At 37.8% G+C, this 27,860-nt stretch overlaps 1 long non-coding RNA gene across 1 annotated transcript in view; it reads left to right on the forward strand.

The window, feature by feature from the left end:
• LOC128812325 (uncharacterized) overlaps window positions 1-27,860 on the forward strand; it is a 154,266-nt gene that overhangs the window by 89,274 nt on the left and 37,132 nt on the right. Inside the window, exon 2 of the long non-coding RNA XR_008438688.1 lies at window positions 7,640-7,730. This is a non-coding gene — a long non-coding RNA (uncharacterized LOC128812325). The remainder of the gene's footprint in view (window positions 1-7,639; window positions 7,731-27,860) is intronic.

Here is a 27,860-nt window from a genome sequence, read left to right on the forward strand (position 1 = left end):
GTTGAGTGGGTACTCTGAGATAGCAAAGATGAAGGGATTGTAGGTAGCTGTAGTTCCTGATGATTGTCCAAATTCTTTGTTGGCTACTGCACACATGTAAGAAGTGCTGCTGGTGGGTTAGTTACATTACAGACCTGAGAAAATGATTGCCTTGGCTGAAAAATGCTGTTTGTAGGAGAGCTGGTGAACTGACAAAATATCAAAACAAAACAAAACCAAAAAATTTTAATGATACTTTTTTTTAAGTTGGATTTTTTTCTCTACTCTTGATCTTTGCATCTAATTCCAAAATGAACAAAAAGTACCTGGCACATACTTTGAGGGCTTTATGTGGGCTGCTGCAAAGGGGGCATGGCCTTGGCCAGCCCCCTTGGTGTGAGCAGCATTCTGTGCTTGTTAGACCTGATGATATTAGGATTTGTTCATTCTGCATATTCAATGGTGTTTTTTGCAGTTGTTGGGTTTTGTCATGAATTAAAATATAGCCCTTCAGGAAAAACACCAAGGCACAGGTTTGAGTCCTTGGAAAATTTTTCAGATGCCAGTGAGGTGAGTCTTTGGGTCTCCAAGGACACCATTTTCTTTTTGTTGTGGTTTTCAGACATGTCCCATAAGTACTACAGAACTATTCAAGTTTTGTACAAATAACTGTCACAAATCTGGCACACCTTCAGTTCTCAACTGAAGACTGGAAACAGCAGGTGAATAATTGTGATACTGAGGTACAAATGGGAAAACAGCATTGTCTTATGCTCAGAAGGTTAAATTCTGGGGAAGGGTTGCACTGATGGGTAATTGATGACCTAATTTTGGGTCAAAGACTTAACAAAGTAGTTTAAATAGTTTAAATAGTGGTCAGCATGGTATCTTTCTGCAAAGTTTCTCTGGATTTAAGCACTGGGGACATAAATGACTTGGTCTATATTTTATGCCACTGTAGGTCTGACTAGTTGTTTCATTTAATTTGATTGGACTCAGATAGTTAAACAGACAAAGAGGAGTTAAACTGCCGTACTGGAAAATGTGGAAATTACAGTCTTTTGTTTCAGTAAACCAATTGGTTTTCTGAACAGACAATCCCAGACATCATGTCTTGAAAGCAATACAAAGCAGATTAGATTGTGAAGAAACCTTCATGTCAAATAACCTGCAAAGAAAAAAATCTTCCAAGGTCATCTAGAAAATACTCAAGAGTTTTATTTTACTTTAAATGCGAGTCAACAAAAATGCACAAAGAAAAAAAAATTAAACATGTTTTATTTGAATGCATGTTCATGGATTGCAGTCACATTTGGACAAAAAAGTCTTCTAAGAAGCTGAGGTGGATGGCAGGGGATACAGGAGTTTTCTCTTTATCCACAAAGAAAACTACTCTTACTGATGCTGAAATGCTGAGTAAATTAATCTTTTTAATACAGAGGTTTCAACAAATAGATGCAAACAGAATGCATATAAAGATTAAAAAAAAAAAAGGAAGTAAAAGAGGGCATGCAGTTTCCCCCTAATCAATCAGTTATGAATAAAGTGATAAAACTCTTTTCCAAACACAGGAAAAAAAATGCTACCAAAAGTTCTCTGGTCTCAGGATACCATCTATTTAGCTTATTAGGAAGAAGATTGAGATGCAATTGGATGTGTAGTCACCTTCTTGGAGGGAGAGCTGCATTTTAGAGCTTGTTTGAAAGAATTTCTCTGCCAAACCCCACTTGGAGTAGGGTAAATTTCTGAGATTTTACAATGTACAGGTTATACAAGAAGTGTGTCAGACAGCTAATAGTAGTAGACTTTTGTTTGTAGTCCAGGCAATTGTTAATGTTCTGGGAGCATTTCAGATTTGGACTATTTAGCAAGGAACGTTGCAAGAGTGAACAGCAAAAAGTTGTAGTGGGATAGATGTGCATGTCAGGAACAAGGTTTGTGTTTTTTAGTGTCATGGACAGTTTAGCTGTTGGCATAAACTCCCAAAAGAAAGCTTGGATTTTCCATCTGGGGAAGATGTGCAATCCAGAGATTTGTTGGCTCAGTAGGGGATTAACTGGATACAATTCCATAGTCTGTGCTGTACTTTATCTCACACCGTGGTATCTTTTGGCCTTCAAGAGATTTGATTCTTCTCAAAACTGGACTTAAAAACTCAGGTAACATGATACTTGCTCTATATTGCTATTGATTATCCCAGCTGTAACAATAAAATCTGGTCATTAAACCAGCTGTAGGAAGAGCTGCTCTGTCTGGCCCTTCTCTCAGGTTAGTTAAACTGATGGTTTAGGTACCCTTTTGTCTTTCAGACCACATAAATAATGGGGAATGATAGTTTCAACTCTAACAAAGTATAACCAGAGCATATGAGACATATGTTTTTGGTTTATTTTTGACACAGGATTTTAGAGCAACTTTTAAATCCTTTAGCTCCAAAAGCAGGAGGCTTCACTTGCCTTTTTGAACAGTACTATTAATAGCCCTGAGTGAAGTGGTCCTGACTTTTGACAGAGGACAGTGGCTACACGTCACATGGATCATTCTGTATGGCCATCCTCTGTGATCAATACTTCATGGTGCCTTTTCCCATAATGCTCTAAAAGCCTTTTTTAGTATTTGGCTAAGCTTGTTGCACATAGTGTTTACCTCATTGTCTAACTCCAGGCATGGTAATTGTTCTCATTTATTCAGGGAGTTTTCCTCTTTAATGATGGTAAGAGTAGTAATGGGTTACAGGTGAAAATAAGCACACAATTAGCACAGTCAGACTCAAGGTTTGTTGGTGCTGACTACTCCTTAATCAGTGGCAATTAACACTGGATAAGTGTTTACTCTAAATTCTCTCAGTACTCATGTAATTGATCACAATAACACATTTTTGTCTATAAGGGTGATGAGGGGATTTTGTTTCCCAAAAAAGCACTGAGATTTATGGAACATTTTGTGTCTTGTGCAACTATCTCAAGTTATAAAGCATGAAATAAAATGTAGTAGCTTCAGTACAGGCTGAAAGCAGGTATTTAAAAATCAATGTATTTGGTGTGTAAACAGCTTGACAGTTAAATACCTGAGGCCTGTGGCAGAAAATAGACCTGAAAACTACAAGTTACATAGACTAGAATGGCTGCTAATTGTGGATATTTGGACTGAATTCCTGCTTTGTCACCAAATGTTGTATGAACTTTGGTCATGTGAATTTGTCTTTGTGTCTGTTTCTTTTCTGTTAAAAAAAATGGGGAAATAGTGCACGATCGTGTTTCACATGAAAAGAGATGTAGGCTAAACACAGAAGCAAGTTGAGACCCTGTGGATACAGTAGCACTGAAGGTGGGTAGTACAAGATGAAGAGGTGGATTAAAGACACAGATATGGCATTTAAACTCCCCTCTACCCCAGTTTAATTGTTGTGGTTTATTTGCAATTTTCTTATTTGAGTTAATTGCTTAAAAAAGCTTGTAGATATGATTGTAAAGTGAGAATTCATAGATTAAAAATAAGGTAGAAGTTCTTGGTTTCCTTCATAACAATGAGCAAGTTTTCAGCACATTTGCCTTCTTTCCTGTTTCCATGCTGAGGGGCAGTTGTAGCTCACTTGTTCTAAGGGGATTCTCAAGTGCCTGGGTGGCACTTTTGGGACTGTGAAATCCAGGTGTTAAAAGTTGTATCTACAACAGCAATATGAGAGTGTTTGGTGCTGGGGACCTGATATCCACACTGTGTGTTTTGGGATAGACTTTTTTGTTTAAAACTGTCTCTAGCCTGGCCATATTTATCTGAATGTCCATGAACAGTGTGATAAATCTGGAAAAGAATTAAAAATTGAATTGGGAATAATCATGGACCACCTCTTCCATTTCAGTCCCATGTGAAAGAAAGTTTGTGTGCACTAAGGTCAGTGTGTTGGGAACTAAAGCACATGAGGACATCAGGAGTTTTGCTTCCTAAACACCCTCTTGACCTGAATTGCTAATGTAGATACTGCCACATAATTAGGCTGGAAAGAAGTGATAATACACTGACAGTTAAGGTACTCCTCTCAAGGTTATTTTAATTTTTTTTTCAAATATAAACACTGAAACCAGTATTTTTAAAGATACTGAAGGACCAGGAAGGACAAAGAAATGTCAGACCACTTTGTGCTGGACACTACAATGGTATTTAGACAGGGTCTGCCCCAAAGGCTTTCCAGTTTGAGAACCTGAAGGGCCTGATTCAGTGGAAGGAAGTAAGGATTTACAATTCCTAGCCTTGAAAATTACCTTCCCTGCAGCTTTGGTACTTTTAGTTCAGATCAGTGTTGATGGGTTTAAATGAAACATGAATAAAAGTTCAGCAGCAGAGCTTTACCCTCAAGTCTCTTAGCTTCTAGTCTTGTGAACTGTCTACAACACTACAGTGAACAAATTTATTTGTTTTTTTCTCTTTATGATCTATATTTGTTTTTTAGTCCTTGGCTTTATATTTTATACCTGTAAATAAATGCATTAAAATGGTGTGCAGCAATGCTTTTAATATTTGACATGATCATCAGCAAGTAATGGATATCTAAATCTTGTCACTGTGTGTGTAAATGCCTACACTACCATCTGCATGCACTACAACAGCATTAAAAAAAGGTTTCAGCAAGGCAAATACAGCAATTGAGAGGGTAAATAGCAAACAAACACTACCTCTAAGAATTGCCAAGTATGATGCTGTTTATGCTGCTTGGGACCCCCAGGGGTCAGAAGCCAACTCCTTTTTGTGCATAGCATTCACAGAGGTGATCAGCAACTGCCATGGTTCAGGTGGAAATTGCAAGTGTTGTCATCTGAAGAAGCAGCTTCGAGATTTCTTGGTCTTCCAGTGCAAAAATTCTGCTTGATAATTTATAAAGGGACCTTTGCTCAATTCTGCAAAGATGGCCTGTGTCCATAAAACACAGGCGAGAGCCTGGAAGTTCACGTCAGCAGAAAATCAGACCTTGTGTCCTCCAGAAACAGCTGCTTTAAGAGGATTTGGGAGAAAGGGAATGACCACAGTGTACCTGGAATAGGAAGGGGTAGTTATAAATGGTGATAATTACATGGCAGATTTTTAAATAGATTTTTCTTCTTTGTACACAGTGAAGTCTTGGAACCAAAATAATCCAGATTTCATTCATCAGAAACTGCTACTATCCAAGTTGGGTTATTGGATATTTTGGCTCTTCACTACTACCCAGCAATGTTTCTTGTTGGGTGGTAGCAAACAGCCAAATTGTCCAGCATTGCTTTTGGGTGGGGATTGACAGACACAGTCCTCCAGAACAGCTGTAGTACAGGGCTGTTGTTCTGGCTCTACAGAAGGTACCAGATTTTCCCATCTACTTGTTTTATTATTTAAAATTTATTTGTAACCAAATGCACAAGCAGATTCATTACATTAGCTAATTATCCCTCTCTTTAAATTCAATAGTGTAATGAAAACAGAAGAAACTGTTTTACCTTCCATACCAAAACATGTATCAAACATAGATGTATTTTTCAAATTAGTTATATGTTCAATTTTAATAGGCCCTTTGATGCCTCCTCATGAAAGGCATTTGGTCCATGAAGCCTGGAGTGTATTCTGTGGCCCTCTATAATTTGTGGAAGTGTACATTAGTGGAAAATAATAGCAAAAGGCTGCCAGACGACCTTTTGTTTGTATTTATTGTCTTGTTTCTCATAAGAAGGGTTTCCCCACACTTATTTTTTGAACGCATGTTTTGTCTTCATAAGAGGAATGCATTTGTGTTTTGTTTGGTTTAAGAAATTAAATAGAATAAATTGTTTCTGCTTACATGTTATCTTGACTTGAAAAGCATTTCAGGACCTACTACAAACTGTCAGAAAAATACTGCAGTTAAAATGAGGGTGGAAAAGAGGGTGTTTGGGCTTCGTGTAATTTGCATGATTGACTTTTGAGTTTACCTGTTCTTTGTTATCCCTTTAAACATCCAGTGCTGATCCCTTCAGTGTGTGCACCCAGCTTTGCCCTTGGAATCACAGAATAAGCAGAGTTGGAAGGGACCCATCAGTCTCATCGAGACCAACTCCTGGCCCTGTGCAGGAGCTCTGGGACTGTAGGAAATGAAGATATTTCTTTCAGCATGTGGCTTAGGGACAGTTATGGTTGAGTGTGTCTACCCTGCAACCAGAAATCACCTCAGTTCCCCCTCCTGGCTGTGGGTCATAGCTGCCTACAGGACTGCCAAGTCCCAATGCTAAAATACCCTTCAGTGGCATTCTGTATATCTCTGATGGCTTAAAATAGTATATACTTTTAGTTTTTGGTCTTTTTCTCTCTACTCAGATTATTGTCTGTGATCTCAACTGGATTTTCAAGCTTTTCCTGGAAAACTTGACCCCATTCTAAAGTGGAGGGTGAAATGGTTGTTTTTCACAGTCATGGCTGCAGAAGAATCTCAGCCATTCAGAAACTGTGGTAAAATTGAATGGTTTACTGATACTCAGAAGCTTACGCAGGGTTTCTTGTAAGCAAATTTTTATTTGGGGTTGAGATGTTATGGGAATATGTAACAACAAATAATATAAAAAGTCCCATGGTGTAACTGCATAGGTTTCTTCCCTCTCATGCTCAGTCGTTCTCGTTCACCGAATAACCAGGGCATTCCCAGGCACTTAAACATTGTAAGATACCTCAGTGAACAGCAAAGTCAGGTCATGGGTGTGTCAGAAAAACCACACCATGTAAAACCAAAGATCCCTGTAGTCAGTACAAATTATCTGTCAATTCATAATGCTGAGAGACCAGATATGAGAAGTTAGATCATATAGTGGATCCTGTCCTGGTGCGGTGTCTCACTGTGTGTCAATCAGCAATTGAGGGATTTCCTCAGACATGGAAGACATCCTAGAATTACGAAATACAGATTATGTTCCTGTAGCACCCAGAAATCCTGAGGTGTGAATCAGAAAGCTATTGTGCAGTACTTTGTAATTGTGAAACAGAGAGCCTGTCCTGGTTGCAATTTTGAATCTGTTGGGCTCACCATAAAATATCATTTGTATAGTCTGATAGAAGCAGACACACAGCTAGATTGTGATTTTGCAAGCCATGACCTGTACATTGAACTGTATTTAAGGGATTAGCCCTGCAGCTTTCACAGGTGCTCGTGGGCAGCTGCAGTCAGAGGGGATGTCCCCAGGTTCATGCAGTGCTCTGAGCCAGCAGGAGGGCCCTGAGGACACGGGCACTGTGTCATCTCAGCTGTGCTCATTCTAAATCTATACCCCTTACTCATTTTGTTTCCCATTTGTAGCAGTGGAAACAAAGGAATGTGAAAAGTTTTGGGAATACTTTAAAAAGCAGAGAAGGATAAGGCATTCTCCAGTATATTTCTGTACAAGGGCTGGGGCTTAAATTTCAATATGCACTTAAATAATTTATGAAAATGAAAAAAAGCCATTTCAGAAATGTGTCTATTCAACTATTATTAAAATAATAAGTGAGACAACAAAGAAATATTTCTTCTCATATTTCTATCGGGATGCCATTAAAAAGCAGTAATTAAAAATGGTTGTATTTCCATAATAGAAATATTTTTTTTCTATGAATCGTTCTTTGCACTTGAACTGTGTTGACTGAACTAGAGCTCTCCTTTTTTTTTTTTTTTTTTTTTTTACCTCCCCTTCAGGAGAAAGACAACTTTTCTCTTATGAGACCTCTCTTGCCACTTGCTTCCTGATTTATTCTTTCTTGGATGCTACATTCACTGCAGGAAAAAGGTAGGAAACATTTCTTTAAGCAGCAGGTTGCCACTGTAAAATGTCACAAAAATAAACTAGAAACTTGATGTGATTTTTAAATTAATAATCCCAGACCTAAGCAGCTAAAAAGTTGACCTTTCTACTTCCTCATTTTTTTTTCTTTAATTTTTGCCTTTAAATGGCAGGAAGGTACCCTTTAACATCTTACCATTTAAAAAAAAATATTTTTGTTGCAAAGGCACTATATTATATAAGACTTATCTTTATATTGAATTAAAAAAAAAAAAGGTCAAATAAGAGAATTCTTGGTATTACCTTGCAATTATTTAAATAGAAGTTATGTTGTTCTTACAATACTTACTGGCTGTAGTAGCAATGCTGAGAATTATTAAAATGCATCAGTATCTGTAAAAAATCACCTGTGTGACTTTCAATGAACGAGGCCTTTTGTACAGGATGAGGAGAGGAGCTTTTGCACTGTGATGTGATTATTCAAACTAGCATGACCATAACGCTGTGCAGATAACAGCAACCTTTTAGCCTTGACAACATGAAGTCCTTCCTTTTAGCAGTCCTTCTTTTTTTAGCTTCAAATCTTCTGTTGTTGTTTGGCTTACAGAATAAAATGTGCAGAATCAGTCTACAGAAAAATTCTACGGGGTTTTTATCAAAATGCATTTTGAGTGTTGATGATCGTTGTATGTTTGCACACTAAGAATGGGGGATATTGTACCAGAAACATGTAGGCCTGTGCTTTGCAATGAGTTTCTTTCAAATCTAAAAACAACTCCCTTTCATGGAGGCGTTTGAATTTCTGCAAAGCGTTCATAACTCTCTGTGATTCATTTAATTGTCTTCCATTTCCTTTATCTTACTTTTGTTGCCATAAGGGTAGAGGCTCAGCAAATAAAACTAAAATCAGTACAGGGAGTCAAAACCAGTTTGTCCCTGGAAAATATTTCTTTTGCTTTAAAGAAAAACATACTTTTGATAATTTAAATAATAACTGCTTTATGTGAAACCTTGCAAAGACTTACATGAATGCTTAATTTCATTCACCCATTCAGCCCAGGGGAGTGCTTGCAACAACTGCTATGCAGAGACTGGGACAGGCTAACAGGAGAGAGGTTATATGATTTAAGGTTGAGGTGTGGATACTGGGGTTTGATATCAGAGATGGTTTTGTCTGTCATGTTGTCAGTTGTGTCTATGTGGCACTTGTGTGGTTTAGCACTGATGAAAGTCTGTGGAATGAATAGGAAACAGCTGAAATTTAATTTATATATTTGGACTTCTGAACATTTATCCCTTGCTTACTTTTATAATCTGAGTTCAGAGCTGAACAGAATGACATAATAGAGGAAATTCAGATATTTTTTAAAGGGAAAAAAAAAAAAGAAAGGAAAAACAGCAATAAAGCAGGAGGAGAGAAAATACCTCTACAAATGCAACAGACATAAAAGTAAGTAAAGGAAAGTTAAAAATTACCATAGGGCAGGCAGGACACCTGCTAAAGAACCTTCTGCTGCCTCTCACAGCTGGAAAGAAAAATGAAAGAGATGCAAACAACTGTTCTGGAAGCATGAAATCTGCCTTTTGTCTTTTCACCCCTCCCTTTCTGAACAGTTACAGTATGCAAAATTTAGGGGAATCTCAAAGTCTGCAGAGGAAAAAAATTCAGCAGGCTCTGCATATAAAAAGCTGAGCCATGGAAGTGTGCCTCTTTGAAAACAGGAGCATGTTTGGGAGCTTCCCGGTGCATTGAAGAAAGTGGTAATTAATGCATAGTGAATGACTTCGAATGGAGGTTGAATAGGGGCATAACAATGGGAAGTTTTTTTTAGGTTAAAGTGTTGGAAAAAGGAAAGCTGTTAAAAGATAGCTACTGTGAAGCTACAACTTCAATCCGTGTCTTCTCTGACTTTCCTTTATAGACTGTGGTGGGTTTTGTTTTGTATGGGTCTCCAAATACAATGAAGTTAATTTGCACCAATTTCATTTTGTGTATGCTTTGGGATTTTTTTTTCAAGTTTTTTTTCCCCCCTTCTTTTTGGCAGGGCTTGGTTCTTTGATGGTGCTTTTGAGCAAATGGTTTGCCCAAAGTTCAGATGATGTTAGCTCCATCCTCTTTTTCATTTACAACATCAAGGGGATTACAGAGAATAACTTTGTTGCCCAACATCAAGGCTATATCTTCAGGCTACTAGAAAGGTAGTTCTCAGAAAGTGTGTCTTCTAATATTTTAGAACCTCCACAGGCTTCAGATAAAACAAGTATTAAATACAAAAAGCTCACAAGGATCCCAAGGAAGGTTAAACTCACACAACCTCCTTCATGTTGAACACCTGAAATGTATTTTTTAGACTGTTGGAGTGTTATCATAGTGAAGACAGCAGTGAAGTCTTATATAACTGAAGACAGAAAGAATAAAAACCAGCACCTTGTTTAAAGACAGGCAATTTTTAATGGTACCTAGGCTAAATATAATCTACTTTTGCTATCGAAAAGGGTATTTGGAGAGTGAGCAAGTCATTTTGGAGGGGTCTTGGAGGTTGATTTTTTTTTAAGGGATCATAAAGTAGTAGATCTGCAATTCTGCTGTGCTTGATCCAAGTCCAGAATTTATAAAGCTTGAGGAGAGAAGGAATGAAATGTTTTGGAGAAATAAAATAGGGAAGCTAGTGGGCTCAAAATAGTTTCAAATATTTTCTCTTGTTAGTAGTTCTTAACAGGACTTCTGGCTTAGAGTATTTTAAACTCAGCATCTCAATTCCTATCATGTAAGTGTTTATTTTTTCCTAAGGAAGATATGAAACTAAAAATACCCTAGAAAACTCCCCAAATAAGTTTTGTTTACCAGACTGAGAAAATTTAGTACTGCTGCATACAGCCTAGTAAAGCCCTTTCTCTCCCAGCAGTTCATTTTTGACAGGAAGGCGGGCCATGCTGGTTAGAATACAAGAGTATGCAAATTTGATTGAAATGTTATCTCCTTTTGCTGCTTCCATAGACATGTTGTCTGTCCTGGTCAGGGGCATATCCTTTCTCACTACCTAACTTCAGCAGGTGTCTTATTACCCTCCGCTCCTTAATGATTGTAAATGGTGTGTGAATTCTCAGGTTCTGCAACAGTGCTCTAAAATGACTATTGTCAAATATTACAGTGATAATAATGATGTTTTAGCTGCATTTTTATTCCCTTTTCCTTGTACACACATGTAAACCAAAGTTTCTGACGCTGAAGAAATATTTTATCAGTCTTCTACTTTTGCTAAATTGAAAAGGCTAATATTGTGTTAATTTTCTGGAGGTAACTGGATGTATCTTCTGAACTGAATGGAAGTCAATGTCTGCATTTCAATATATCTTTTACCTTGTTAGAACATATATGTATGATATCAATAACTTTACTGGGCAGGAAAAATAAAAAAAAAAAAGAAATCCTCAACTTAAATCTGTCCTTTTTGTTTGCGACAGATTTTTCAGATTCACCAGGGATAAAGTTGCCAAGCCTAACTAGAGTCTCTTAATTGACCTGTGAGATTCTGTTTAATTTAGGCCAAGTTCCTGACTTTTGTAAATCCCTAATTGCCTTTTCTGTCTCTCACTCTCTTGGGAAGCCCTTAGCAGCTTGAGAGAGCATGTGGTCCAAAAAAGCCATGATCATCAGCCCTAGAGCAGGGCAAGGTGTACAGGAGTCTGTGCAAGCTGCAGGGGGAAGGCTGGAACCTGACTCACCTTTCCCATCACAGCTGAGACTTGGCACATTGTCCATCAGAGAGAACAGTAGCACCATGTGGGATGGAAAATGGGTTGGACTCCTCATCTCCTGTTCCTTTTTGGTAGATAGTCCAGTAAATTGGGAGTAAAACAGGGCAGATTTACTGGTGGAGCAGCAGAGGCTGATGCTCTGTATTAATGTGGTGAAGGGATGGTTATGCATCATGGATTGTCCCACCCACTGTCACAACAGCTTTTAGTCCTGGTAATCAGCTGTGAGATTTGAGCAATGTTGAAAGGTTTGGGTATACTATACACAAAATATGGGCTGTTTGGTAATTTTACAAGTCTTTAATTTACAAAGCTGTGAGCTGATATCATCCAAAGCAAGATAATAAGACGAAGTTATTTAGTTTAAGTCCAACAGTCAGAAGATGAGGGATACAGGATATCTGGCTGCTGAGCACTTTTCAGTTGTTCCCCTTGTGAACCGAAACCAGATCTTAATATGATTCTGTACTAAATATGTTGCTCCTCTCCCTCATTGGGTGCTCGTGATGGATGTAAGAGCAAGACAGTCATGACAATGCACCTGTAAATCTGGCACTTTCTGAGTTGAAAAGTCAATAAAGTTATCCTGCTTTTCTAGGCTTGTGTGTGTATGCTACACATCTTCTATAGGGGAAAGAAAATCTGTGTCAGAAAATGTCAGGAAAAGATGTAATGTAAGAACTCCCTCTGCTGTAAAAACTCCCAGCATATAAAATGTGCTGTAGCACTAACCATTGTGACCCAGAAATAAAATGTTTCCTGTGAATTAGAAGGATACAGAGTTGAATTAACTGGATGACATTTCCCCATCTGTTTTTTATTTATTGTTGCCCTTTTCCATTCTCTGTAATTAGTGCATAGAAGTGACAATAGTAATATACTACACTCTGAGCTACAAGGATGTACCAATATTTTGAGCATTTTCCATTATTTTTTTTCAGTGACACTTTGAAAACTCGTAGCATCTTAACTCTGCTGAAGCCTATTATTTCTGTGAACTGAAGAAGCAATTTAAGGCACCTTTTTTGTTTGCAAACAATTTTCAAATATAACCTCACACTCTCTGAACTTTTCCCAAGGGCCTCATAAAATCAATAATTGTCCATTTTCCTCTAAGTGACTTTAAAATTGAAGGTCTCAGGATTTTAAATTCAGATCTGGATTTCAGGGTGCTCTCCATCAACACTGCTGCTCACAGGAGCACCCAAGCAGAATCTGTTTTCTTGCAGAGAGAGGAGATGTTTGGAAACATAATGCATCCCAAGCTCCAGAGAACACAATTTTCCTTTGGACATTTCTCTAACTTGAATTTAGAGATTATGTTGCTGGATATTCCCTGCCCATGACATGGGGTTGGAACCAGATGGTCCTTAAGAACCCTACTTCCCCAGCCATTCTCTGATATTGTGATGATTCCTTCCAACTCAGTCCATCCTATGATTCTGTGGTGTCTCATAAATACCAACGGTGCAGAAAAAGTCTGCTCTTGATCAGTGATTCAAGTTTGACATTAGCATGACTTGTTTGATTTTAAAGTTGGGACATTAACAGAATCTTGCCACATATAAATGTGCTTACAGACAATCCTATGTTGCCCTGATATTAGGTAGGGTTTTTTTCAGCAGGATTTTGTGACAGCTTGGCAGTAAATCAGTTCTGCTGGCAGAGGGTGATGAGACACTGAGCTGGTGACCCTGCTAGCACTGGAGGTGTGTGACAGGAACTAGTGGCACCAGACAGGTTATTCTGAGAGTATGAGATAACATCTGCAGAGCAACCACTCCAAGCCTGAAGCTATTTATCCATAAGAAATGATTCCGTAGGGAAAACTGTTAAAACCTGTAGCAAACTTTATATACAGCAAAAAGGGAAAGAATGTGATATGATTTCCACAAAGACATAAGAGCGTGAGAAGTGTGACAGAAAATTGAAGGTTCTTATAAAGTACAGGTGCGCTAGATAGTCCAAAAATCCATGACTCTACAGCCAAGAAAAAAGCCTAAAAGCCTTTTCTAGCTCAGCTATGAAGTGAAAGCAGAGATTAGAAATAAAAAAGCAATTTATAATGAATAGGAGAAGGAACACTAACAACAATTTATATAGTTCAGAAGTTATGAAGTGTAGAAAGTTGATAACAGCCACTAAAGCATCCAAGATAAAGCCATGTGAAAGGACAATAATAAAGTTAAAAATGTATTTTTTTATGAAGAGCAACACTGTGGCATAGTTGTGTTACTGGACAGAGATGAGGAAAAACATCTCTTGTGTGGTACACACAAAAGTAGTGGTATTTTTGTCTTTGTTCAGATAAAGGAGATCCCCAAAATAGGATATGCTTATATATGGGAATATTGACAGAGTTTTGAAAGTCAGGAAGATGGTTAATGTTCTGTCAGTGCTCAGGATTACAGTGGTAAAAACAAGCTGATATATCAGTTATCCTTTCTGGGCAAAATAATGGAAGATTGGTGTTGGTTTGTTTCTCTCTGAAGACAGAGCAAAAATTATTAGGTATCATTTCTGATGTTTCTTCATCATTAAACTCTGCTATCTCCTCCTAGCTGTGAATCCTACGCAGTGGTCAGAGAGTGGGAACAATTAAATACATGTTCCAATGCAATGTGGTAGAAAGGGGAATATCTTTTTTAAAATTACATATTGTGAATGGAAGTTGATTTTTTTGCTCTAGGTACTGAATATTGGTTGGGCTGATGACAAGTTGGTACTTTCTGCATCCTAAAAGATGCCTCCTAGGGTTCTGCCTCCTAAAAGATACTGAACATTGAGTAAGGAGCCTATGGTATTTAAGGCTGAATAAAATGCTGTGCTGTAACTACCTTAAAGACCTCAATCAGCAAAGTGAAACTATTAGATTTTTTTAGTTTAGGTATTTATATTTTGTTTCTGGTTGGTATATCCAGTTTTGTGGCAACTGTATGAAACATAATGGCACATGGTAATTGGGAAGAGATTCTTGGAGGCTATTCCCTATTGGAGGATTCTTGGAGGCTATGTGGAGAGGGGCTGCTCTTCCTTGGCTGGCCTCAGTGTTAAAGAATTTACTCACTCAGACATAGCCAATGGTCTAAGGTTCCCTTTAAACCTCAAGCTTTAGGAAATAGAAGTGATCAAATGGCACGTCCCGGTTGGTGTGCTCTGATCCTACCAGCTGTGCTCCTCCGAAAAAAGGGATGAAATGATTAAGATCTGATTTATGCTCTGTCGTGGTACTGCTCTAGCTGTCAGACTAACTGTGCCAAGGCAGTAGGATTTGTCTGCAAGTGAACTGGAGTTCATTCTTCTTTCACATATATTGGTGCCAAGTGTTCTGCAACTCAGGGTGTAGTTTTCTGATTTCTTTACTGTTTCTTCAGGGTGGGAGTCCTCTATATTTAGATTTTTACTTTTTCTGGAGGCATAACCCATTGAAATGTGCAGCCATGAAGCCAATGCAGTGGACAAGCAGCTGTATGCAGTTAAACCTAGAACATGCATAGTAGACAATATTGCACAAAGAAATACAGAGGAAAGTTGTGATATAATCAGACACATAAATGCCTCTACAAGTTCCACCCTCACTTGCCATTTTACAGGAGTCTTACAGTGCTTTACAGTGATGAAGGCACTACAGTTATGAAGACCCCACAAGAGCCTGGAAACAGCTTTCAAGCACTTTTGCAGTTCATATAATCTAGAGTTGAAGAGTAGTACTGTGCCATTTAGACCTCATTTTCCAGTAGAAGGAAGAGGATGACTAGAAAAAGATTGAGGACCTCTGGATGGTTTAAGATGAGTATTACTCTCTGCAACTAGATTTCAAAGTGAGGGGTATTGCATTAGCAGGTATCTGTAAGAATAGTCTGGATAAATCAACATAATATTGACTAGTATTTATGTCCAAGTAATCTAAGGACAACAATTCTTCTCTGTCTTTGTTTTTCATAACATTCTTGTAAGTGTTGAAAAGCTTATAAGGAAGCTTGAAGTTTAGCAGAGACAGGAGAAAGGAAATTTTCACAACCAGTGTGAGGCTTCCCTTTAGCTCTACTAACAGGACATTCAGTTAGAGACTTGTTTTATTTGGGTTTTAGTGGGGAGTTGTAGTGCTTTTCTCAGCTGGGTTGACAGTTATGCTCATGGGTGCTTTTTCAAGTTTCGTTAGTATGAAACTACTGAACTGCAAATCTCAGAAAAGTGTTTTTCTGCCTTTGTGAGGTTTCAAGCAGTGTCACTTCTGATCCCACTCACAGCTGTTCATGAGACCAAGCTGGGGTTTGGCATTTCCAGGCCTGAATGGAAATTCATTGGAATGAAAGGAAATAGTCAAGTCCAAATATTTAATGTTAAAAAGTACAGATATGCTATTTGTTCTAGGATCATGTGAAAGTGAGAGAACATCTCTCTGGTAAATAAACCTTACTTTGCCCATCCCTTTTGGCAGTGGGATGAATTGTCAGCAAGAATGCCTTTCAGGACATACAATAGGTCACTGGAGACCTACTGAGTACTTTAACAAGTGTGTCAACTGGCATCCAGTGGTCAAGCATAAGTCCATGTCCTGGGATGCAGTAATTTGTTTTGTGTGCTGCTGATACGATAGAGGTTGGAATTTGTGATAGAAATAAGCAGTCCCCCAAAGTATCTTTAAAATATTTGCCAATAAATTAACCATCCAAACACACTGAATGCCAGTTTGGACCAATGGAAAGTAACACACCTAAAAGTGATTATCTAGGGCAGAAGTGAGTGGAGTCACAGTTAGGGCAGACAACTGGTTTAATGATTTGTTTTGTTTAGCTGATTTTCTTGAGAGTTTACCCTTAGTCTCTGCTCATACACACAGTTCTGTTGAGCCACTACCTTCTTATACTTCTTGTTTCTCACCCTATAGGTAAAATTAGCATTTTGACTAACTAAACAACAATTTATGAATGTTTGAAGGAAAAATAAAAAGCAAGTTTTCATCAGTTATTTTCATTCCATCACAGTGACCTTGTGTTGTCCTTGTTTTTCATTCTCTTTTGCTACCTTTTAAAGTCTTAGCCAAAGATGTGGAGCTAAATTCAGCCCTGATGTAAAACAGCACAGTTTTTCTAAAGCTTTTACTGTGTTCTGCTTTGATCCTGAAGACTCACTTTTAAAAGGTGGGTATGACACAGTTTCTCCTCTGTAAGGAGCTGAAATTTTTTTCTCCCCTGATGCTTATCATAGCAGCAAGGAAAGCACAAAATTGCCCTGGGAAGACATTTCAATAATCAAAAATCTTTCTTTTGTAAAATTATCACAACTAATATTTTACTTGACTTTGGCTTCCAGAAAAGTCAGTAGGAGGAAACTTGCTTTGTTGTTTGGACCATTCTTTCAGAATATAGAGGAATTCTTATATTAAACACACTGGACTGATAATGAACTCAGGCAAGATGTCTGCATAATATCCTCTACTCTTCTCAAGAAATGAAGTGTAATATTTCAAGAAGTAGTAGAAATTTGTGCAACTGGTATTTCAGAACTGATCACCAGCAGGAAAAATAAGAGAAAAATTAAGGTCCATCGTCTTAAGCTGGTCCTTTCTTGTTTCTGTGACTTGTTAAACCAATGCTTCATTTTAAGGCAGATGAGGGTCGTATCTCTGTCTTCCATACAATAAGTTTTGAGCTGAGTGTAGATGCAAAAATCCTCTTGAGTTCCCAGGAGGATTCCATGAGAAACAATGACTGGCAACAACTCACAGTTTTTGATGATGCTGAGAGAGGTGTGGTGGAAGAGGCTGCATAAATGTAAGGTGTTAATATATTGTTTAGATCTCATGTCACTGGAAAATGCTTAACCCTTTATCTCAAAGTTAGCATGAAGATAGCTTGTGATATTAATTGCTCCACTTGTTAATTGGATTACCTCCAAATCTGCATGTCATTCAACAAAGACAGCCAGAAGTGGAATGACAAACCAGTTTATGAGTAGAAAGGTATTTGGCAAGACTGCTTTCAGTCAAAATGTCCCTTTAATGAAATGCCATGGGGAGTAGTTGGTTAAGAGAACAAAGTCAGGTTTGTGGCAGGGCTGTCAGTAATTTGAGAGGCTGCACATCTCTGGAGCAGAATCTTGCAGAAAGGGTAATTGCAGTAAGTGTCAATCTTACATATCAAAAAAAGACATTGTGACCAAATGCCAGTATCATGTTCTGTGAGGTATCACAGTTCAAGAAGTAGCCCTGAAGCATTATGGTGTGTCAGATATCTGGACCCTTTGATTGGGAAGTGCTAAAATTTCCAAAAGTTCCAAAAGATGTTGCCAAGAGTTCAACTTGTTATAATCCTATTTGATAAAGATCTAGGAAAGATGAGGACCTTGCCAAAGGACTGCTGGCATTTTTGAGTTATGAATTATTGCCAATAGTGAAATAGTGACATTGTAAAGGAGTACAGCAAAAATCTTGGATCTTAAATTAGTGGTTTTTTTCTGACCAATGTCATGAGATGTTACATTCATGAACAAAGTGGAGTATAGCATAAATTAATAGTCTGTTATGGGAATTGGCTTCTGTTGCTGACAGTGATTAATGGAATCTTTAAACTCAGCTCATGTGAAATATTTTCAGGCTTATAGAGCGAGCAATACAACCACCAATCACACTAATGGGCTTCAGTATTATTTGCACCCTACAATAGTATTCTTCATCAGAGTTATCTTTCAGCATTTTTGTGATTACCTGGTTTAGCAGTACCAAATTTTAGGGTCCTTTAAGGCTTGGCAAAATCATGTAGAAAGAGTTTAGAAACTCTTTCCGAGAGTAATGGTTGGAAAATATTTTTACTGCCCATTCACTTCTTGATAGAAAATTTCATTTTCTATTTAAATGTAAGAAATGTACCGTGTATAATTTAGTTAGCACATACTGATGGTATGTTTATGAAATAAGTTCTTAACCTCTGAATAATGACAAATATGCCTAAAGATGAAACTGCATTACATATTCAAGTACTAAGTGTGCTTTTTTGCCTGTTGACATATCTTCAGACTGGGAAAAGAGTAAAGTGCTAAAATAGAAAGCATTAATATTGTTGACAAGTAAACAAAAAGGAAGATTATAGCCCCACAGCTCAGAAAATTGTAGTGAATGCAGCCCGCAAGTTACAGTGCAGATATAGTAGAAATGTATGTTTTCTACAGGAAAAGCTTAGAAAATGAGCATGACCTTTTAATGCACAATCACAATGTTTTTAATAATGGCACAGTATTAAGGTCCACTACTAAATTTGTTGTAAAGGAGGAAGGTTCACCATATGTAGGGATTTCTCTTGTCTGATACAGTAAGTGTTGAAATAAGCATTTCTGTCAAAGGAACTTAAGCAGTCACAGAGAGCATTTTAAAAAAGAAGTGTAGCAGAAGTAACATGATTTTGAATATATCTCTAAACATTCTTTTCCTATTCATTCTGAGAGAAAATGTTTTAGTAATATGTTTAATTTCTTTTCTTGACCCTTTTTTTTCATGGATTTTAGGGGAGATAGGGATTATTTTTGGTTTCTTGTTTCTTACATTCCCAGGGGTTTTATGGATCACAACATCTGTAAACTGACAACGGACAAATGATATAGAAATGATATAGAAATGGACAAATGATATAGAAATTTGTCCAAACTGGCATTTCAGAACCAATCACCAACATGAAATTGCCATTGGCTTAAGCTGGTACTTTCTTCTTTCTGTAACTTGTCAAACTGGTAGTTCAAACTAGTATGCTCAAGTGATGGCCCTTATTCAATGGATTGTCACAGTAAAAGTATTACTTCTACACTTAGATAATATTAACTCTCATTCAAAGCAACCGGCGCTGTCTACATGGAGATCAAAGGAAGTGTTTACTTAAATTGGAAATTAATTTGCATTTTAATTCTAAAAAGTGAGGGGGATAATAATAGACGTATATTAAAATAAATAATTTTTCAGAATTCTGTTGACCTGTGCCTTACTCTAGCTACAAGGACTGAGATAAAGGAAAGATAATGCTATTCTATGTCTTTGACATTACCAAAAAAGACAATTCTGGAATCTGTGGAGCTTCAGAAAACTGGTTGTTCTGTAGCCAAAATCTCATCAGTTCTGCCACATTAAAAGGTTTTTAAGTATCTTCCATTTCATAGGGGATGAATATTTGCATAAAATTTTATTTTATCACCTATATAGTAATTCAATTTTCATCTACAATTTAGATAATCCAAACCTTGTCTCCAGTAGATTGAATTCCCTGCACTCACATGTGCTGTCATCTCCTGCTCATGGGTGGTGGAGAAAAACTCCTTGGAACTCAGTTGGCAATAAAGCAGTCATGGTTTATTGTTACTTATGGGAGGAGCCAAATTGGTCAAGAGAAACCCTGTTGTCAGACCACAAATGGCATTTTTTCTTCTGGAAAAAAGCCAAATCAAAAGGCTCCCAGCCAAATCCTTCTATTAACCAAAATCAGTTCCCCACCCAGTCCCTCTCTGCCAAAACAAAACCCCACAGTCTGTTCTTACTACGATGCCACTGAAGCAGCAGCACGATTGCTAAATTTTGTAACCAATAAGCAAACTTGAGAAGAAAATCTTTTTAGATTGATGAGAGACCTGACAGAACTCTGAAGTATGTGCCAGAAGTTTGAATTGGCCTCAGGAGAACTTTTTAGATCCAGCTGTCATGACATTAGGTTTTTTGCTGGTGAAAATGTTTCGCTTTATCAGGCCAATGAAACAATAGGATTGGAAAAAAAAAAGTCAACTCACACCTTGAGAATGAGGATATGGCTATTTGGGCCATGGAGATTATGGTACGTAGGCAGTTTCCAGGTTTTCCTACCTGGCATTGATGATTTTTACCCATTTTTTTCCTCTTTCTCTTTCCATTGCATTTTCTTCCTGTGGGTGGCCCCATTTGGGTCATGATGCCTAATTTCAGAATTACTGTACTGAATGTTTGAATTTTGGGGTTTTTTTTATTTTTAGTGTCAGCACACCTGAGTAAACTGCAAATGTTTGAAAAGGAGATTGAGTAATTAAAACCCAACTTACTGTATGTTTAGAAAATTTTTGTCACTAGTAGATGGTAGCAAGAGGGGGGGAAGAAAATTATTGAGCAAGAAAGGGCTTGTCAAGGAGAGTAATGAGTTAGAAGATGGATAAACACAAGGCAAGTGATGAAAACAGTGACTGGTAAGAGTGTTGGCAAGAAATGAGCAATACATCGCAGCAAATGTTTCACACAGAGGGTTGGACTGATTGCTCAAGTTTCTATGACTGTGTGACCTGTCACCCCAGGTATCTTCCAAACCACAGAAGATAGAATAAAGAATTCTATTTTGTGTTTCATATACTTTTTTAAAGCAAACAATTTTTTTACTTATTATTTAAATATTAAGGAAATGTATTTGATAATCATCTGTCACTTCATCTGAAGAATTAAAAATGCTTCATGCTTGAGCTGTTGGTGTGTCATCACTTTTTCAAATGATATCAAGTATAAATAAATTATATTAGTTACAATAAGATGCAGTTTTTGTTTTGATGCAAAAGACTGAAATGAAAATTAAAGGGGTGTTGCTTGACTAAAAGAGTGGGGCGCATGTTAGTCTAGAGCAGGCACTAGACTTTAACAGAGAAAGTGATAGTGAAGCAGTTCAATGGATGTTTATGCTCCCTTTGAGAGTCCTAATAGAAAAGCACATCCCTTTTTTCTATTTCAAAAGTTTGTCATTTCAATATCATGTAATGAGCACCAACTTTTCAATACGTCTCATCCTACTTAAGTAACACACAGCCGTTTTGGAAATCTGTCTGTAAGAGTCATAGTAAAAGATCTGGAAATCTGAGCCTTACTGTGGAGGCAGTATGGTAAAGAGATTCAGTATTTACCTGGTATAAAAGAATATACCACTTTTTTTTTTCTTTTGAGGGCTTCTTTTCTTAACTTGGGGTAATATTTTCATGGTAGTGATATACTTCAACTCATTGTTTTGATGTATTATAGCTGGAGCAGTGATTGTGTTGTAACTTTTTGTGCAGATCAATTTTTTTTTCTATTTTTTTTCCATTTATTGTTCTCTACCTCAACTTTCTGAACTCAGAGTATTTGCACTTTGTCAGTTTTCTGCCTTTCAAACATTATCAATCAAGTTGTAGCTGACTTTGAATCTCAACATCTTATTGTTGATATAAGAGAAATTACATCATCTATTGTTGGGTAAATGCTTGAGCTGCAACTTGTTCTCAAGGAGGCAAAATAATCCAAGGGATTGTTTTGTTTGTTTTTTGTACAAAAAAATCATAGTCACAGCATACTGGCAAATATCTTTCTCCTGGAAAGAGTTATTTTAAAACATATCTTGCAAACATCATAACACTTAAAGCAATTAAAAGCTTTGTATCTTGCTTCCCCTGAGACCCAGCTGGCTGCAACAGGTTAAATTTCTCCAGGTTAGCCGTGTGTCTTTGTGAGCCTGGGGAGTCTCAGATGTGGTACCTGACAGGAAGCAACAGTGTGAATCCAAGGTGTGATGATGTGGTGTAGCAGCATTATTATGTCGAAGACATCTGGTTTGTCCATTAGCCTCAAAGGAGACAAATGTATTCATGTTGCTCCTGGTTGCTGCTTGTCCATACTCTCTAGAAGCCACGTGGTGCTGGAGGCTCCACAACAATCAGGTTTAGTGCTTTGCTGGTCTCACCCCATCAGGTTTTGTTCCCAAAGGTTTAAGGTATCCCTTTCCTCACTGCAGCTGCTGTTGTTTTCTGGTAGGGCTGCCTGGTCATGGAGAGCAGCCCATCCCTTCCTGGGCTGCAGTAACTTCAAAAATGTTTTAAGGTCAACTTCTGTATCTGTTTCCTCTCTTGAAAAGCAACCTTGGTTCTACCTTTCCACATGTTTTTCAGATATCTGATATCATTATATGACTCTGAAATCAATAATCATCCCCTTCTTGTGTATATACATTGAGTTTTATGGCTAAGGAAAATCATGCATTCATATTTGCTTTCTAGTCCAGGATGATGCAGTCTTCTGGAAGTTGTTTTTGGAAACCCCAGCTACAGCAGACTTGTGCAGTAGAGCTGAGTGACAGATGATGTGTGGGGAATAGCAGTGGAAGGATGTCCTGTTGGTGTATCCCTGAGAAAATCCCCTTTTATGCATGGGCAGCTGCAGTGTCTTCCCTCCTGCATGTCAGTTTGTAATCAGCAGAACAATGGAAGTCTGTCAGTGGCTCTAAGCACAGTAGGTCAGATACTTTGATAAGCATATATCTGCCTTGGCTAAGTAACAGCTACATCCTAAGCATTTAAATCCTGCTACCATCCACAGGAAGTGCCTTCTGGCAGCAGGGCAGAGGGATGAGGCCCTAAGGCTGCCCCTACTGCTCCAGAGCTGTTGTGGCTGCAATGGGGCACCTGCCTGAGCCCTCCTCAGGCTCTGGGATGGTGAACAGGCTGCCCTGAACGACTCAGGGTCTAATGAGGGGACAGTGAGAAAAGGAAGATTAGAAAACTGCAGCTGAAGTGGTGTGCCTTGCCCTGGTTGTTGAGGAAGCAGACAAGAAAGTTGCAGCTCTGTGCAACCTCTTGCTTACCTGTGTATTATTCTTCTCAGATCAGCAGTCTCTCTACGCATGCAATTGCTCCCAAGTCCATTTATCCCCATATGGAACTAGTTAATAAAAATGCTTTGGGTTGATGGTTTTCTCTAACCCAGACTTTTCAGGCACAGAGGCACTGCAGGAGAGGAGCAGAGTGATGACTCCCAGGGCTGCAGCTTGGCCACAGCACCCAAACCACTCTGCTGACCCACTGAAGTGGAGAGCAAAGCCCAGCTTGCCTGTCCCAGAGCTCTTTTACTGATGGCTATTATGTTAACGTGAGGGCAGAACTCTTTCCTCTACATTAAAAAAACCCCTTCCCCCTACATGCCTCTCTCCTATTTAATTTCTTTCTATAAAAACCTCTGCAGTAAAATGAACGCGGCAGATGTCTACTCTTCTGAAAAAAGATTATGCTTTGAAGCCACACAGTAGCCTCACTTTTCACGGCATTAATGATGTGGACTAAGCTTCAGGAATTGTATTTAAAAAATACTCCAAATAGAAGAGGTCTATTCAGCTGCTAAGCACACCCATATTTTTAATAGCTAACGTGAGTGTGTACACACATACAGAGAGTTCTTTTCAATCCTTCTTTTTCCTAGGTGTGAGTATAGATTTGAGCACAGGCCCATTTTTGTTCCCTTTTTTTTTTTTTTTCTTTTTACAGCTCGAAATAACCAGAAAAATTTTTCTCGTTTGATATATGCAAGCAGTTTGCAGTGGTGGGACTTGCTGGATGCTCCCTGAGGATGTCCCTGGGGCAGGAAGTGCACTGCTTTTGCTGGGAGCTGCCTGGTGCAGTCTCTCCTCAGGGACAAGGTGTTTACCAGCAGCACCACAGTGCCACCAGTATTATCTTCACTAAACCTGCACACTTGTGACCTTTTCTTCTGAGTGATTGTTTTCATGGGATTTCAGCCTTTGTAATAAAAACCTGATATTTTCAGGCAGCATTTGGAAAACAAACGCTTCCCAAACAAATGTTGTCGATGGGTCAATGACTTGACTTGGAAACTCTTCCCAATGCTTGGGCTCAGCTTGCAGGGTTTCTTTAACTTCTCTGTGTTTGGCAAGTATCTTTCCTTACTTGGAACCTGAGGGTCCTGTCTTCTGCTTTATTTTGCTGTCATGGAAGTTGGTGCTTTTTCACTGTTGAGATGATGTGCTTCAGAGGGGGGTGAAATAATCTCTGAAATCAGCCACTATATCTTTGTGAAGGTGCTCTGGGGTCCCTGAGGCTCAAGGCAGCCCAGCGACTTCAGGGTCTTCTGAAGTGAACTGCAACAACTTTTTGACTTATGTTTGGAGAAAGAAAAACAAAAACAAAAACAAAAAACAACAATCCCAACCTGAAAAGATAACAATTGAAAAGTGAACCTAAAAGTTTTCTGGGGGATAAAAGAGAGCCCAGTTACAAATATCTGTGCTTCAGGAGTGGCAGTTTCACTGTATCTCAGTATCCTTGCTAAGAGCCAGAGGAGACAAATTCAGTTTGTTTATAACTGCCATCTATATGTAAGAGAAAATGTAATGTAATAAAGTCACAGAAAATACTATTTATCTTCATATCAGTCCATTTATATGAAATAGAGGAAAGCCAAGCTTTTTCGTGCTGTAGTGTCTTTGTAATTCCGTAGCAATTGACCTAATTTTCATGCAGAATAGATGAAGTTAAAGTTAAATGCAAATGATTTTCTTTTCTCTTGGTTTTGTTTCTCTTTAGGAGGCAATGTTTTAATGCCCTAAAAAACAGTTCTGTCTGAATGTTAATTTAGTATTTACAGGTTCTCTGGTCTTTTGGATTTGTGTGTTTCTTGGTTGCTTTTATTTTGTTTTTTCATTTTGCTTGTTGACAGTGCCTCTATAGATAAATTCCTCCCTCATATTATTTACATTTTTTTCTTTAAATCTGACTCAGGCATGAGAGTAGATGGCCCTAAAATGTGAATACGAAACTGTGAAGCTTTAATATCTTAGATACAGACTACAAAATCTCATTCCAAACAAACAAAAAATAGAAAAATAGAAAAAAATCTAAAGTTTATTATTTCTACTAAACAAAAAAATCAGCCAGGCTGTGGACTTTTGAACGCTTTGGGCACATGATCTTTATGTATTCATATTTTCTGTATTTGATGATACATTTTGCTGTTCTGTTCTCAGATGTTAACAGAATCACAGAGGTTATTATGTTTTAATTTTAGAGGCAAAAAAATTCATTATTTAATGTAGACCGAAATGAATACAGGAGAAAACTAATGAATAGTATAAATGAATAATAATTTCAATGACTGTTTTAAACCACTCATGATATTTTTTGTGTGTTGTAGAATCAAGTGCTCTGCAAGTATTCAGTTATGTGGATGTTAGACTGGAGAATTTTGTCCCACATATTAATGTAGCAAAAACACTGATACAGCAGTGATCTAGTGCACAAGTGGAAGGTAGTATTAGTGGTTCAATAGATTTTTTTTTTTAATTCTATAATTTTTCAGCAAATGTATGTTGCATAAACTTTTATCATTTTTCACAGTTGTGAACATTTCTGAATAGACTGAAGAAATTTGAAAAGTAAATGAAGCTCTTAACATTTCACTAATTACTTCTAATCTATTTACTCTGTGGTGCATACAACACTAAGTAGCAGACTTTTCTGGTTAACCAGAAATTTTAAAAATGGGATTGTTTGTCTATAGAAAGCTGGCTGTGTTACTGCAAGTTCTGTTGGTTAGACCATTATAGACCTCCTGCAAGGGACTTAAGGGTGACCTGAGAGCTTTTTAGGAAAGTATTTATGCAGGTCATCATTTTACTTCTTCAAAGCCAAATAATCTGAAGTGCTTTTGCGATGCAGAATTTGGGACAGAAGTTGTTAAAGGCAGTCAGAAACTCCACTTGGAGCAATTGTTTTGAGCAGTCTCTGAAATGCTGGGAAGCAGCATTTGCATGTACCCTGTTATGCCTCCATTTGAAAGGGATGCACTTGTTTGTAAGAGCTGCTGGGCTCGGTTCTGCCAAGCTGAGTTCTAGGTAACCCACGGAGACTTCCCACAAAGTTGAGAGTGTGTTTCTTTGTTCCAGGGTATTATGAAAGGGAATCAGCAAGGGCCTCTGGCTAAAAAATGTAAGCTGACCTGCAGTATGCAAGTGCAGGAGGTCAGCCATTTGATGTGGGATATATCTTCGGGCCATTCGAATAACTTCATAGCTGGGTCTCAAAATGGGACTTCCTGCGGCTGTGACCCATGGACCTTTCAAGTACAGTGGAAGTCTTGATAGATCAGTCGTGCAGTTTCCAGGACTCTCAAAAATAATTTGCTTCTCAGCTGGTTTTCTGATGTTTGAAACATTAAGACAATCATCTAGCACTTTTCCTTCTCTTGTGAAGTGAAGTGCATTTTATTAAAATACATATTTTGTAAAAATTTAACAAAGCAGCTCATACTTTTTCAAGGCTAGACAATACTTTGAAAACTGGTTCCAAATCTCTGGCCTCAATATATGAATACTAATTATATCTTATCTACTGTCGGTTATTGAAATCCCAACCAGTAGGAAAGCTAATCTGACATCTCCATTCACACACACCTTCTTTTGAGCCTCTTTACAATTCAGTCAGTGCTATCAATGATTAAATATCCCAGTCCCTACAGTTTCAACCTTTTTTTTTTTATCCCTTAACTTTTCTTTTTGGTTGTTACCTTCAGTTAGTGAACAGCTCATTTTTGAGCAAAGACATTGTGAAATTCACTTAAAATGACTGTTTGAAGATTTTATTAAAAATATATCTCTGTGGACAGACTCTGTCCTTCATTACAACAATAGAAATCCCCATTGTCTTCAGCACTATCACTCCAAATTTGCAGGAAGTTTAGAATCCAAACTAAAAGATGTAAAATACTTTTGAATATGTGAGCCATCAATTGAGAACAGCACAGGTGTTTGTTTTCACTGTGACTGATTTTGCTCACAGCTAATTTATAATTATTGAGTCCATTCTTAGGCAGATGTGTACAATCCTTTAAGAGATCAAAGCAGATGGACCCAGGTCACTGAGATTAGAATTTGACCCTATTAGTGTAATAATGGTTAAAATTATATGTAGTTTGTTTGCATTTTCCAGAGCTTGCATTTCAATGGGTTAATACAAGTTATTTCTAAATTGAATAATTCTTGCCTAATTTCACTTTCTGTGTTCGGCTTTAAGTACATTTTACAGTGTAAGTGCAAAGCCAAATTGTCCACAGTCCTCATCTTTTTACAAATCACAGATTCAGGCCTTGGACAATATCAAAGTATATGCTGGAAAGTTTCAAAAAATTACTATAGTCCTTGAACCTTTGACCCACTGGTATGGACTTTGCAATGAAAAATGCAACCAGCTATATCTTCTCTGTTTATGTGACTTTTGTTGACTGTTTGTCCACCCTGTATTTATATACTCATTTTCAAGCACCCCTATTTTCATATCTTGGCAGTAAAGAGAGGAATTAAGTTGAACAGAGACCTTTTTGCTGAGACCTTACAAAGGAGCAGGTACTTGACTCCTGCATAGGGAAGCAAGGTTTTCTGTTTCTTTGTGATGACTCACTGTGTGTCAGATAATGGAATCCTATTAGTGCCACCACAGGAGCATTAAGAAGGTTTGAGTGGGGAGAGGAAAAAATGAGGCCAAAGAGATTTTTTTTTAAAGAAAAATCAACTTTTGAGAAATACTAGAGGAAGCCTTTGTTTTAATTAAAGTTAACAGTGGAGATGAAGGCTGGCA

The sequence above is a fragment of the Vidua macroura genome, chromosome 10, assembly GCF_024509145.1.
Source record: "Vidua macroura isolate BioBank_ID:100142 chromosome 10, ASM2450914v1, whole genome shotgun sequence".
In the NCBI taxonomy this organism is placed as follows: Eukaryota; Metazoa; Chordata; class Aves; order Passeriformes; family Viduidae; genus Vidua; species Vidua macroura.